General features: G+C 45.6%; 1 long non-coding RNA gene across 1 annotated transcript; it reads left to right on the top strand.

The window, feature by feature from the left end:
* Positions 1 to 4,369: 4,369 nt before the first annotated feature.
* Positions 4,370 to 13,897, top strand: LOC142766850 (uncharacterized). The gene is made up of 2 exons (XR_012884615.1): positions 4,370 to 4,557; positions 13,767 to 13,897. It is a non-coding gene; the product is annotated as an uncharacterized LOC142766850 (long non-coding RNA).
* The last annotated feature ends 329 nt before the right edge of the window (positions 13,898 to 14,226 follow it).

Genomic DNA, 14,226 nt, shown 5'->3' on the forward strand with positions numbered 1-14,226 from the left:
AGTTTTCCGCGTGAGCGTTCGTGGAATGAGAGGCGGGCCGTAGAGGCGACACTGAACGGCGACCTGGCGAAGGCGACCTGCGGCGAGACGTACGGGAATTCCCAGGCATGTCCGTATAGCAAATAGGTGACGGTGAACGGTAATAGGACGATTGGGAGGGTGGTCGTAGGTAGTTCATGGTCGGACGGAAGCTTCGATGTTCTTCGGGAGCGTAGCCGCGTTGCTCGTCTTGTTGGCGCCTTCGACAAAACCGAGCGATATGTCCTCGATAGCCGCAGTAGTAACAGATTGGTCGAGGTGGGCGCTGAGGTGCGTAGTAAGGTAGTGCACGCGCTGGCGGTGATAACGAAGCCACAGGCGTATGGTCTGCTGTTGTAGGGACAGAAACAGTGGGTGCGGCAGAGAGCGCGGCAACTTCGGCGTACGTGCGCGTCTCGTGCACGCAGGGACTGCTGGAACTCGTCGCACGCGATGCGGAGGCGATCTCTTGTTTAATCAGGTCTCGCAAGCTATCTTTTTCAGAAGGGAAAGCAACTTCCGCAGTACAGGAAGAGCAGCGCCCATGCAGCTCTTCACGAACGATGTCGCGGATAAGCGCAAGCAAGTCGAGGGGTGCAGGCAAACGAACGTCGGTGGCATCGTAGCAAAGGCGAAGAGACTGAAGCTCGTCAAGTCGCTGACAGATGGTTATCACGTCCTGGGTATTGGCAGGATTTTGCGTGGCGAGGGCGTTAAAGTTGACGGTGTTAATGCCTTTAATAATGTGGCGTATTTGGTCGTTCTGAGACATGCCGGTGTTAACGCGCTTGCACAGTGCAAGGACATCCTCAATATAAGAGGTGTAAGATTCACCCGGCAGCTGCGCACGTTCAGCGAGTTTCTTCTTTGCTGCCTCAGTGCGAACTGCAGGGGCACCAAATATCTGACGAATTTGCTGCTTGAAAGTGTCCCAGTCGGGAAGAGCCGGGTGGTGGTTCCAGAACCAAGTTTTCGCAACATCGGACATATAAAATGGGACGGTGCGCAAGTTGTGTGGATTGTCCCACCTGTTCAAATTACTGACGAGGTCGTAGTTCTTGATCCAGTCGTCGACATCATTGCCTCGGAGACCGGAAAACAGAGGTGGATCACGCAGGCGAGTGTTATTGGGCGGAGTGGGGGGCGGTGGCTGCAGTAGGACGGCGACGTGGATGGGCCAGGGTTTTCTTGGGCCGCCATGGCAGGGCGTTGTGTGCGACGACCCGAGCGGAGCTCCAGCGAGAACGGGCGAGAGGACTTGAGGGAACAAAAAGCACAGTCCACCACTTGTGAGGAACCGGTTTATTCAGCCAGGCTCGAGCTAAATCACGCTGGTGATGATATTTTCAGGTGAAGAAGATGTACAGGTGATGATGATATCAAAGAGAATAAAGAGTCATTCGCTTGTCGCGCTCACAATATTCTTAAAGTGGGGGCAGTGTCACAAACGAGGGCTCCGAAAAAGCACGCGCCGCCAAATTCTAGCGACAGTAACGATACCAAGCGCAGAGAGGCCCTTCAAAGTCAAAGATAAAGAAGAAAATAAACATCCAAAGGCTCCCCGGGTGCACCGTCTCTTCCCCTCAGAAGCGTAGTCTCGCCGACTAACCTCCTCACATCGGCGGCCGAGCAAGCCCTGGAAGGTTCTCGAGGGAAAGGGGCGTGGTGATGGAGAGTTGCGTCATCCATCGCGGACGGCCCTCGAACCGTCTCGCGCTTTCCCCAGCCTTCGCTGTGTATCGCGCCGACAAAACGATGAGAATTTTCTGGAATCTAGCGTGGAAGGTATTTAACCAAGCAGCAGAGATGGGAAAGCAGGAGAAGAAGGAATATTGCGCCAGGGTGCGTAGGGTGTTCCGCTGTGTCGTCGGCGAAGGTTTTGTCCTCAGTGACAAAGCAGGAGAAGAAGAAAGTTAGCGCCAGTGTGCGTAGGGTCATTCCATCGCGTCTGTCGGTGAAGGTTTTGTCCTTAGTGGAAATGCAGGAGAAGAAGGAATATTGCGCCAGAGTGCGTAGGGTGTTCCGCCTTGTCGGCGAAGCCTTTTGTCCACAGTTACAAAGGAGGAGAAGAAGAGGATTTCCACCCGACGGGTGAAGACTCATGCTACAGGTAGGAGTGTGTGTCTACCGCCAGCGAGCGAAGGCGCGTGGCAACAGCTGCGCGTAGGAAGCCGACGTGTTCCCGGCGAAGAAGTTTGGTGCTTGGAGAGCGGCCCGTTGCAGACGCGAGGTTTCCTGGAAGAGAAACTTCGGGGGCAGCGGAACGACAACAGCGCTGGACTTTGAGTGAGTGATTCTCGGAAGAGTATCATTCAGACTTTTGTTCCAAGGACTTTGGACTGAATAAGTTTTCGAACTCTCTAGTCTTTAAGTGTCTTGGTTGTTCGATGCATGCGATTGCATTGTAGTGCGTATTGTTGGTTGTGTCCGTTGTTTCGAGTGTGGCTGATTGTACTGTGTAGTACGTTGTTTGATTGGTGACATATCGTATTCAACTATTGTCGAGTGTGCATGTTTTTGTATCGATTTGATCTGCCATAATTGAGAATATAAGTTTGCTTTGTTTATCAACTCTCGGCTCTGACTTGTTGTTTGGGGCACAGCTGGCGTCCGCTAGCGCGCCAAATAGGACCACTTCTAAATTGTCCACGCTTTCATGGTGCAGTTCGGGGTCTGATATTGCGGTCCTTGAAATAGCCCGTCGATCGCCCCCCTAATTAACGGGACCTGTGACATCGTACGTCTTGTGTTGTCGTTGTAGTAGTAGCCAGTTGCATTGCATTGCATGCCAATAAAAACGGTGTCACAGCATAATTATGAAGTGAATAATGATGAGTGGGGCGAGGCATCCATCAGTCCGTCCGTGCTTTTATGCGTCTGTCCGTCTCTTTATTTGTGCGTACATTTGTTCGTCTGGTTATCAATGCATCCATCCGTGCTCTTGTGCGTCTGTCCATCCATCCATTCGTGCCTCCATCCGTTCGTCTGGTGGTCCATGCGTCCATGCACCCGTTCGTGCGCCCGTCCGTGCGCCCATCCATCTTTCCGTCCGCGCGTCCGTTTGTGCGTTCGTCCGCCCGTTCGTGCTTCCGTCAGTGCGTCTATGCGTTCGTCCGTCCACTTCCCCCCACTTGTCATGATTCACGTTGTAGATATGATGTAATTTTTTTATACCCACTGAAAAGTGTTTATAAAACCCCCATGTGCGCCAGCCCTACAAGAAAAGTTATTTATTCCCATCCGGGCTAATTTTTGCTTACACTGTAAACTACAATATATTTGTCGCAAATACAATCATAGCAGTCTCCTGGTATATATAGGAGCCGTATTTTGACGGCCCATGTACCTGTGTTGGGAACCTCCTTTTGCGAATGATAAACAATAAACATTCATAAACACTCGCGGCGAAAGTAAAAATTAAAATTATAGATTCGTTATTTATGTCCAACTTAATCTACTGCTTTCGAGTCTAGGACACAACTACATAATCCAACCTAATCATCTGCGTACACTTCAAAAAAGGCTATTATACAAATAGCCGGCTTAAAATACGATGCACATACGAAGGAGTTGTTCATCAAGTTCATTTTTATCTCTATGAGGAATTTCTACCCGTACACCTTGTCCAGGAGAAACAAATAGCGTTCAGAGAATAATGAACAATATTACTTGCCCTGGCAGAGTTAAAAAAGACAGCTCCTCTGAATTCTACGCGTAACAATTCTGGCAAGCACATACGATTTTAAACACGGTGAAAAAGCTTTGACATACCCTTTTTGTATTGTTAAGTATGTTCTTTTAGGAAGAAATTGATATAACTAACGTAACAAAAAGGATCTACGCAACTGATTTGCAAGAAAAAACATGCTCATTTCATGTCTGCTAAACTCTTTGTGTTACTGATGTAAAACGAACGGATACCTTTAAATGATATGGGGCAAGATTTTACGAACTGTTTTGTATTTACTACTCTTTTTTCTTTGATGTACATAGCGATTGTATCAGGAATATTTATATACACATTCCAACTTTGTGCACTTCTCTTAATATTTAATATGCCATACCTACACGTGTGTATTATATCTCTCGTTGCTGTATGTCTTGTAAAGGGGGTCCGAATCTATGTCAAGTGGGAATTGCCACTTTTTGTTCGGGCTTTCCTCTATTTTCTAAGAAAAAAATTGAAACTTGCTTTAGATAAAAAATTGTGTGAGAATAATAAAAGCAACCAAAGAGCATATTGTTCCGAAGTTCAGACAAAAGGTTATATAAAAACACTTTAATTTATGAATCCTTCTAGGAAACGTATAAAAGCCCGAGATTGTTCCAGCGCTATGCTTGAAAATTCAATACCAATGTCTAGGTTTTGCAGGTTAAGCATTTTGCTTGTTTTTTCAATAATCACGTTTGTTATGTACGGCATATTCAACTTTGCCATTGCTTCGAAACCACCATGTTCAAAGCAAACCTATACCCAACGAACAACTCCGAGGCCTCAACCGTCTCATCAGAATAGAGTCTTGGGTGCTATGCACAAGGGTGAGGAGATATTTTGCGTCGAATGTTCGAAAAAGTTCCCGTATACATTATAAAACGGCAGCGATTGCATCAATATTGCGGAACGTAGTAAAAATCAGGAGAAAGTTATGATTATTCAGTGCAACAGCAGGGGCTTCAAGGTCGTTAAAATTGCAATTCTAAGCTAAATAGGATAAGCGTTGTAGTGGAACGTTGCTCCCAAATAGCAGCTTCATTATCACTTTTTTTAGGTAAGCCTAGCCTAAAAGCCATTTTTTCGCAAAGAAACAACTACACTATAAGAATGGACAACAGTACCCAGAAGATTTAGTTTAATGGCATATTTGTGGTAGTGCATTTGTGCTACAATATGCTCAAACCCCAGTTTGTACCTCGTAAGTAGCGCTGGATAAAACAAACATATCTTCGCACTCCTTAAACAATGCATAAATGCTGTGCCGTCAATTCATTCCACTTTGCAGCTTGTCGTCAGCGTGGAGTTTGAATCAGTTATTTTACTTAGGTGTCAGTGTGTTAGTTTTATTTCGCTTCTATTTTTATGCAATGACTTCTTCAGTTGACTAATTTAGTACTGGTTTAAAATTTGCTGATCTCAACATCTGCTACAATTTATAATAGCCCAATTTCAGACAGGTAGTTTGCATTTTTGAGTGAAAGTTTCCACAAAACTTCACTTGCTCTAAATCATTAGCTTTCAACGATAAATTCGGGTAACCATTGAATTCTTATGCGTGCACCAATAACAAACGAAATCCACATTCGTTGACAGCATATATACTTCTCTTATTTGAAGCATAATTATGAGGGTTCCAGACACTTTACCACCAGAGCTCTTTAATTGTGTGGCTAAATATCACTACACACACCTCAAGCCTTTGGCTTCCATCGAAATGTGGCCGTGTTGGCCCAAATTATATTCAGAAATTTTGGACCTGCAGTCGAGTATTTTAATCTCTAGAATAGCGTTATCAGTTCCAAATAACCCCATGAAAGATTTATTAATTCATATAGTTATCACCTCAAGAGCATACTTTTAGTACCCTCAAGTGAGTACTTTATTAAGAAATTGCTTACGTGCATACAGCGTTCTTCAACACTGTTTAATCTAACATTCTGTTAACAATCTACGCTATAGTTCAAGAGAAAACAACTTTCTCCAAGGGTGCTGAAATTAGCATCGAGTTGCACTGACGCCTATCATCTTCACTAAAATGCGAGAGATGCAAAGTGGCCAAAACGCTTAGTCGCGCACTTTTGACTATGATGGCTTAGTTACGGTGCTTGTATATACCACCGCGAGCAGCGAATATCGATGACTCTGTCACTAGTACATCATGTGAACAAGTAAATATTAGTTAATTCGAGGAAACGCGTATACTATTTACGTATATATGTACGCAGCGGTACAGTACGTGGTTAGCTTGAATAAACATGATCTTGCAGTGCTGAGCACAGTCAGAGCAGTTCACTGTGATCAGGTTTCCCGCTGGAGTCTATTTTGCGCTGAATAGGCTACTTTTCGAAACGTTTGGTGGTGAAACATGCCAGCTGACGCCATGGCTATTTTCTTGCTACTTTGAAAGTTCTCGTTTTACTTATTCAAAATATACTACTACTACTACTACTACTACTACTAATAATAATAATAATAATAATATAATAATATCTGGGGTGTGACAACAAAAACCACCATGTGATTACAAGAGACGCCGTGTGAAGGGCACCAGAAAGTTCGGCCATCTGGGGTTTTTTATCGATCACTGACGTCACACAGCACATTGTCCTCGACCATTCCGGCTCTATCCAAATGTTGCTACCTCGGCAGGGATCACACCCGTGACCTTTGGGTCATGAGCCAAGTAGCTTAACCACTGCTGCACCGGGGTGGACACACTTATTGGAAATGGTTTATTTTTCATCAATAGCAAAGACTTTGCTCATAATACCACTCCGATTTCTTTTGTCTTCAAATAGGACATTATTATTAGATGACTAGACTCATTTGGCTACTCTTGACTTGATTTCTGGGGCCTTTTCAACTAAAGTGTGGGATTGGGCTAGTTGGTAATTTATTATTAAGCTTCTCAGCGCAAAAACTTGCGACAAGAAACATAAGAGAGGAGGACCCTTGTGTTAGATGTCCTCATCTCTTATGTTAGTTGTCAGAAGTTTTTTGCGCTGAGAAGCCTTTACAAGCGCGCTCAAAGGCGACCCTGACTGTGACGCTATCACTGTTGCTCTTTGTGTGCCAATGGAAACGCTGCAGGGTACATGTACCCTGTACACGTACACGTACAACTCCCGCAACTCCCGCAGTACACTGTAAACAGAAATAAGCCAAGATGGGAGTAAATGACCTTGTCCTGTAGCGCACGTCCCGATTGAAGTTTAATAAACACCGTCCGGAGGGAGTAAAAATTTACTCCCCATCAGTAGGGGGTTTTTCCATGGTGCCAGGGGGGTTTTTATTTACATCCATCGGGGAACTTTTTCGGGTCAGTATGGGAGTAAGTTTTTAGATGCGGAGCATCTTATACTCGCGCCTTGTAGTGCGCCGTCCGCACCGCTTCTCGAACATTCGACAGCTGACGCGCGCGCATGCGCCGTCGCGCCGTCGCCCACTCTTCCACCATCTGTGCATCCCTTCCTCCTCTACACACCGCGCGCGCTTCACTCCTCCACCATCTGTGCACCCTTCCTCCTCTACACACCGCGTTCGACATCTACAATTCTCCTGATTCTCCAGTGGACGCGCATGTGGCGTCGCGCTTCGAGAACATTCAACAGCTGACAGTGCATGCGCCGTCGTGCTGTATATATACTCAAGGTCGGCGCTCGCTTGCTCAGTTGCCGCTCGTCGGTTGGTTTGTACGGCGCGTCGACGTCCAAGGTCGCGGTGAAATGAATTCCAACGAATCCACAAACACAATGATCGACGTCCCTTCGACCAGCGCCGCCCTTTCGCATACGTGTGTACGTGTTCACTCATTTAACACCCCCTCCTACAACCACGTTAACCAATTTAGCCATCGACCCAAGTAAGTCGCAATTTAACACCCCATTTCACAACCACGTTAACCAATTTAGCCATCGACCCAAGTAAGTCGCACTTTAACACCCCGTTAACCAATTATATGGTCCGCATCCTCCTCAGTGTTCCCCCGAGGGAAGCTGCGGGCAATTTTTTTTGGCATCGACAGAGAAAAAAATACGTCAGAAGCCGTACCATGCGCAAGCGTAACTTTAATTACATTACATTTAATGCGCACAACAATGATTACAGTACACAAACATTATCACAACGTTCACGAAATATCACAACGCTCGCACTCACCACAGCTTGCCACACGCAGTACACACCTACCATATAGTCACCGGTATATATAGGCACCACATTTTTACCTCCCATGTAGCCCTGGTAAAAGCCTTTTTTCGCTTATAATTAAGCAATAAATATGCACGGCGTAAGTATGAACTTGCGGTGATCTGATGTTAGCACTTCAGCACACATGCCTTTTATCCTAAGTTGGCCTAATATTCAAGATTTTTTCTACTATAGCGAAAAAGTTTTATCAGTTGACGCTCTGACGTACGGCCTGAATTTGCATTAGCAGTACTGTTTGTGGACCCCTAAAATGCACTGAATTATACACCAAGTGCGCGCGGCCTTGAGTGAACACATTAACGAGGCACATTTAGCAGCTCCAGCGATGAACCGAGGTCACGTGTAGGACCGTGACCGAGGTAAATCCCCGCTACCACGTTCGACGACTAGGCCTCACTCACGAGTATGGCACGGTGATTCGATGAATGACAGCTGGCGATCACAAAATGCTTGCTAATGTGCAGTTTACGTCTCGTTGTTTTTCCCATGCACAGAAATAGGTGTCCGCTATCCGCGCAGTTTAAGCTACGGAGCGATAGACTTAAACGAATGAGACGGTTCGCAGTCGCTGTTCCCGTTGCTCGCATGCATTGCATGTAGAGCTCGCAGAGCTCACCACGGCGGCCGGTGCGCAGTGCGAGCTCGATACGATGCCGGCTTGATACCGACGCCATAGCGAGGCCTTCTTACCACTTAGATGTTGCAGCCGGTGAAATACCGGTGACACTCCGAGAACTCACCATCGGCGGAGACGGGGCGAGCGCGTCGCCGGCGCAACTCTCACACCGGTTGCTGACCAGCCTGCCGTGGTCGACCGAAGCCTACTTCGAACCGCTTCGAAGTTTTACGCTGAAATCACTGACGATCGTACTCCGCCTCGTTCGGCGCTCGCCTTGTAGTTAATCATTGACAGCTGCGGTCGCAAGGCGCACAAGACTGTTATACATCCCAGCAGCCTTTATTTCAGATGAAAAACTTCCGGCCAATAAAATAACGCACACAGGAAACGAAGAAGGAGACAGGAAAGAGGCCAGACTACCAACTGTTTATTCACATATGCGTGGCTCAAGTATATATACTCATACGGTCACATGGTGAAGCTAAGTGCTCTTTAAAAAATAACCAAAAATTGCCCAAAGTAATAAACTGACTCATAATCATTCAAAGCTTTTTTCGCTCTACTAATCGCTACAGATTACAAACAAGATTCTAGGAACGTGTTTTCCTTCCTGCGCAGTGTCACGGAGCTATCGCTGCAGCATGCTTCACCACTCTTTGCAATATGAAAAGCTTCCAAAATTTCCCGTGCCAATTTTTCATGGCTTTTGCCTAAAATCTTGATTTCGTTCAGCAGTGGCTTACAATTGCACTGTTTACAATGAAGGGCTAGATTGGAGCCTGTGCCTTTCTCAAGTGATTTGAAATGTTCCCAGGCCCTAAAATTCACACAACACGGGAAATTTTGGAAGCTTTTCATATTGCAAAGAGTGGTGAAGCATGCTGCAGCGATAGCTCCGTGACACTGCGCAGGAAGGAAAACACGTTCCTAGAATCTTGTTTGTAATCTGTAGCGATTAGTAGAGCGAAAAAAGCTTTGAATGATTATGAGTCAGTTTATTACTTTGGGCAATTTTTGGTTATTTTTTAAAGAGCACTTAGCTTCACCATGTGACCGTATGAGTATATATACTTGAGCCACGCATATGTGAATAAACAGTTGGTAGTCTGGCCTCTTTCCTGTCTCCTTCTTCGTTTCCTGTGTGCGTTATTTTATTGGCCGGAAGTTTTTCATCTGAAGCAATGCACCAACTAGCCCAACAACGAGTATTATTGAAAAATCAGCCTTTATTTTTTGTGAAACACATTCATTGCCTCGCCGGTGGTCAGTGCTAGCTCGTAGCGCTTGCCGCAGTGCACTGTAACGAAAAGTTAGCCGAGATGGGAGTTTCTCCAGCACATGAGCCCACAAAACTCCCCTGCCTCAATTATTTACTCCCTGGTAGGGAGTGAACTCGGCACATGTCATCGCAAAACGCCCCTGCTTAATCACAGAGTTTATGGACGACATGACCTTGTTAAACTCCCCAGAGAGTTTCAGGTCACGTGGTTACAAACTCCCTATAGGAGCTTTAAAAACCCTCCTTGGGCCTGACGTGTGTGTGTGTGTGTGTGTGTGTGTACGGGCATATGTTTGCACGTCGGTGTGAAACACATGTGCTTTGTGTGGCTAACCGTGTGAGCATCTGTCAACAGGCAACGAAATCATAAGTGCAGCGAAGAATAGCAACGACCGGTTGGTATATACTGTGAACATTTCAATATATTTCGCACCGTTAAACCACGCTGCACATCGGTCCGATTCCTCAACGAAACGCCGTGAATGCCGCGCTTCAAAGAGTCGAGTAACAAAAAAATTCCAAGAATAAATTAATTGTAGCAAAAGTAAGCTGTTACGATCGTCAGCGGCTGCTCCTGGTGTTTCAACGTCAAAAACTTCGAAGCGGTCTGAAGTAGGTTTCGCTCGACTACGGCAGGCTTGCCGGCAACCGGTCTGAGAGTTGCGCCGGCAACACGCTCGCCCCGTCTCCACCGATGGTGAGTTCTCGGAGTGTCACCGGTATTTCACCGGCTGTAACATCAAAGTGGTAAGAAGGCCTCGATAAGCCGTCGGTATGAAGCCGGCATCGTATCGAGCTCGCACTGCGCGCCGGCCTGCAGATGTGAAAAGCACAGCAGTTTCAGGCAGCTGTAATTAGTGCGGCCGATCCTTTGGGGCTCGTCAGGTACGTGCAAAAGCAATTGGATAAATACTACTATTCACCAGTGGTCTATTCAGTATCAAAAAAGGTAACAAACGTGTGTGACAAAAAAGTTGGGCAAATGCCAGTACCGACCACTGCTCCAGAGAAATCGCCACTCACCACCCTGCGTTCAAGGATAAGGCGGTGGTTTTTTCCTCTCCTTCGCAGGCGCCATGCATCTTCCCCACCACTTAGTTTTCAAAAGTACGTAGTCAATGTTAGCACAAAGCAGTAAGGCATATCAGGATATCGCGCTTCTTGCTAGACGCTGCTATCGCCGCTTGTGCAGTGGTAAGCACTCATAATGAAGTGTGATCGGTTGATCGTGCACGTTATCGATGCGAGACAAGAAAGAAGGGATGGGCGGCTGCATGACAAGGTGTGGAGCAAACAAACGAGATTTGATTTTTCACACATATGAACCAATCAAGGCCTGCGCACTAAATGCGTCACGGGAACTGTCTGCGTCGCAGAAATTCGCAAGAAGGACAAGAAATATTAGACGAGAGTATTTCACTCGTTTTCTGTACTTTTTGATCCTGGTGAGTGGCCCTTCAAGAATAAACAATTTACGGCATTTACATGGAAGGAATGATGATTAGTAGGGCGAAGCGTCGGTCCGTCTGTTCGAATGTCTGTCTGTACATCAGTGCATCTCTCTGACTCCACCTCCACATCCTCTAGTGATCACTTCACGTACTGCAACAACGCAGCATCATCTAGCGAACATTGTGAGAAGTAAGGGGCATGCTACGACAACGAAGGAGGAACCGAGCAAAAGCGTAAGGAGCTTCGCCCCTAAAATGCAACAGTTTTCTAAGCACCACGAAATGAAAAAAAAAAGAAACGGCGGCTGCAAGCATTGGAAAGCTTACAAGCATGGTGACTTGCGCGTAGATGATGACGATAAGAGTTTTTTATTGACGCAAGGGCTTTACTTGGCCAAAGAGTGGCTTGAAAAAGTACTATAAAGCAGTAATGGTCTGCGGTTTATGCTAAAATGTTGAAGATGGGAACTATGCGGCCATCACGTGGCTGTACAGGTGTCAAAAATTCAAACCCCTGAGGCGGATAAAGCACATAGGTGCCTAAGTTCATGAGGGTGATGTGAAATTGCTGTGTGATCTGCCCATGTATTTATGATAAGAAGAAATGCTTGTTTCCAGCGCAATCTTCTGAGTCTGGAGCTTCGACATTCCTATAGTGGCATTAGCCTTATAAAAGATGCGAACACTTGATTTCAACGCCACTTTCTGTCTCTGAAGTAGGTACATCCACGTCGTGCCTGTGGAAATTTGTGATATAGCTTGAACCTATCTGCGCTGACAATTAACGCAATTGCAGTCTAGAAACTACTCTCGTAACCTATCTAAGACCTACAAAAACGCAGAACCTACCGAGTTACCCTTCAGAATAGGAATTTCATTGTGTAAAGCACTGCGTGGCTCAAGGGCAGCTTCAATTTTTCATTATCCCTTTATTGTAGTCTCCCTGAATTTTTATCTTGCAGTCAGAGCTTATTTTTCGCTCACATCTGCAGAAGCCGGCGCCAACGCTCACACCAACACAGTAATTTCTAAGAAATGAGCTGTTCAACGCTATTCTATTAGAATTAGGGCCACTTACACAAAGTCGCGCAAGGCTCGGTCACAGCTGAGCGTATCCGCATACAGGCGGTTCTGTTGTGGGAAGGTTTTTAAACTGGCACCTCTACTGTTTTGCTAATTCCTAGATTACTATGCCCTCTGTCTTTTTTCTATCTCTCTTTGTACCTGTTTTTATTTTTGTGCGCTTTTCTCTTTTTTCTTGCTTTCCTGCCTTTTTAAATTTTCGCTTGATCTTTCGACATCTTAGTTTCTCTCTTTTTCTTTCTTTAGCATTTTTTTCTATCACCTTTTCTTTTTTTCGCTCACCTCTCTTTTTGCATCAATTTGCCTCTTTCTCCTTATTTTTAATTTCTTCATTTCTTGGCATTTATGCGCGCTATTCCCGTTCCTTTCTCTCACTCATTTTCATAGCTTTCCTTAGCTTACCTCCTCTCTTCTGCCCTTTTTTTATAATAATAACATTATATACTAGCCTATACTAGCTCTGTTTGGGTGCCTGAATAGTCGAGTAGTTGCGCCAATCGCCTTTAGATCGTTGGTACGCGGTTTCCAATTTCGCCTCGCAAAGAAGATTTTTTCGCCAAGAATATCTTTCCTTTGTTCTCTTTCTCTGCACTCACTCTCCCTCACGTGAGATTTATTGCAGCCCATGCCAAACAAATTGGCGCACGCGTTGCGGGGGCGGGGGGGGGGGGAAGAGGAACAGGACGAAAAGACTGCACGCCAGTTAATGGTGGTAGCTTTTTTCTATGACACACGGCAAAACTCGACCGTAACAGCTACGCTCTAATAAAAAATAAACAAACAGATTATTCTAAATAAAACACAGACAAGCAGAGTTAGACGTGTTTATCTTCCGAGAGAGATCGTGAAAAAGCCTTCTCGTGCGTGCCGGCAAAAGGCTAGACGCTTTCGGAAAGAAGAGCTTGTGTGGAGCCTATCACAGCCTAATAGGGCTCGAATATGATTTGGTTTTGCAGTGCCAGTCGGGGACTCATATTTTTTAGACTACTTGTGGACTTGACATCTACCGATTTTTCAAGGCAGCATTTTGTGACATTTCGTTTGATGCCGTACTTAAGATGTTTTAATATATTGCTACATGCATGTTGATAATTTGTGGGACGATGCGCGTGTGTGCCTGAAGAAGAGGAAGAAAGGTGCTCTCCGCTCGTTCGCTTGTGAACCGGTCACACCATTACTGCTGGTTTTAAGTAAATCTCTTCCACAGCCTTGTCGATACGGCGTCATGTCTTATTCGTAACAATATCACCAACACAAAGAGACATATATGGTGCCGGTGTCCCAATTATCAAAAAATTAACCCGTCTGTAATCTTGCCTGATTTACTTTTTTCAGGAGAAGCAATCACGAGCGATAAAGTGCCTGAAGTAATTCAACGTACATTTATTTCAGGTGGTGGTGGTCGCCCGCGACTGGGAGGTACTTCAGGTTAATCCGGAAAACGAATTTTGATTGCCACTACAATGATGAAAATGAACGACTGGGAAATTTGTAATAAATGAATGCTATCTTTGCTATGGAAACTCCATCATTTTTCTGGGCACTTCTTTGTGAAAAATGCACATATTTACCGCAAAATTCATACCTTATTTGCAGCACATACAAGGTCGAGACTACACCCTAACAACACCCTTGTGACATTAACATCCTAACTTATCCTGCGTCTGGCAGCATCCTTTTTTTTTTTCGATGAGAGTGGCACAAACACCCATGCGACATCATCCCACCATCGCAAAAGCACCTTCTCGATGCGTCGGATTGGTGTACGTTACTTCTGGCTTCAGCCGAGAAACGTGTGCAATTTCGGAAGCTAGTGATATCGGGGAATGCTTCAGAGTCAATGTCGAGAACT

The sequence above is a fragment of the Rhipicephalus microplus genome, chromosome 7 (genome assembly GCF_043290135.1).
Source record: "Rhipicephalus microplus isolate Deutch F79 chromosome 7, USDA_Rmic, whole genome shotgun sequence".
Classification (NCBI taxonomy): Eukaryota; Metazoa; Arthropoda; class Arachnida; order Ixodida; family Ixodidae; genus Rhipicephalus; species Rhipicephalus microplus.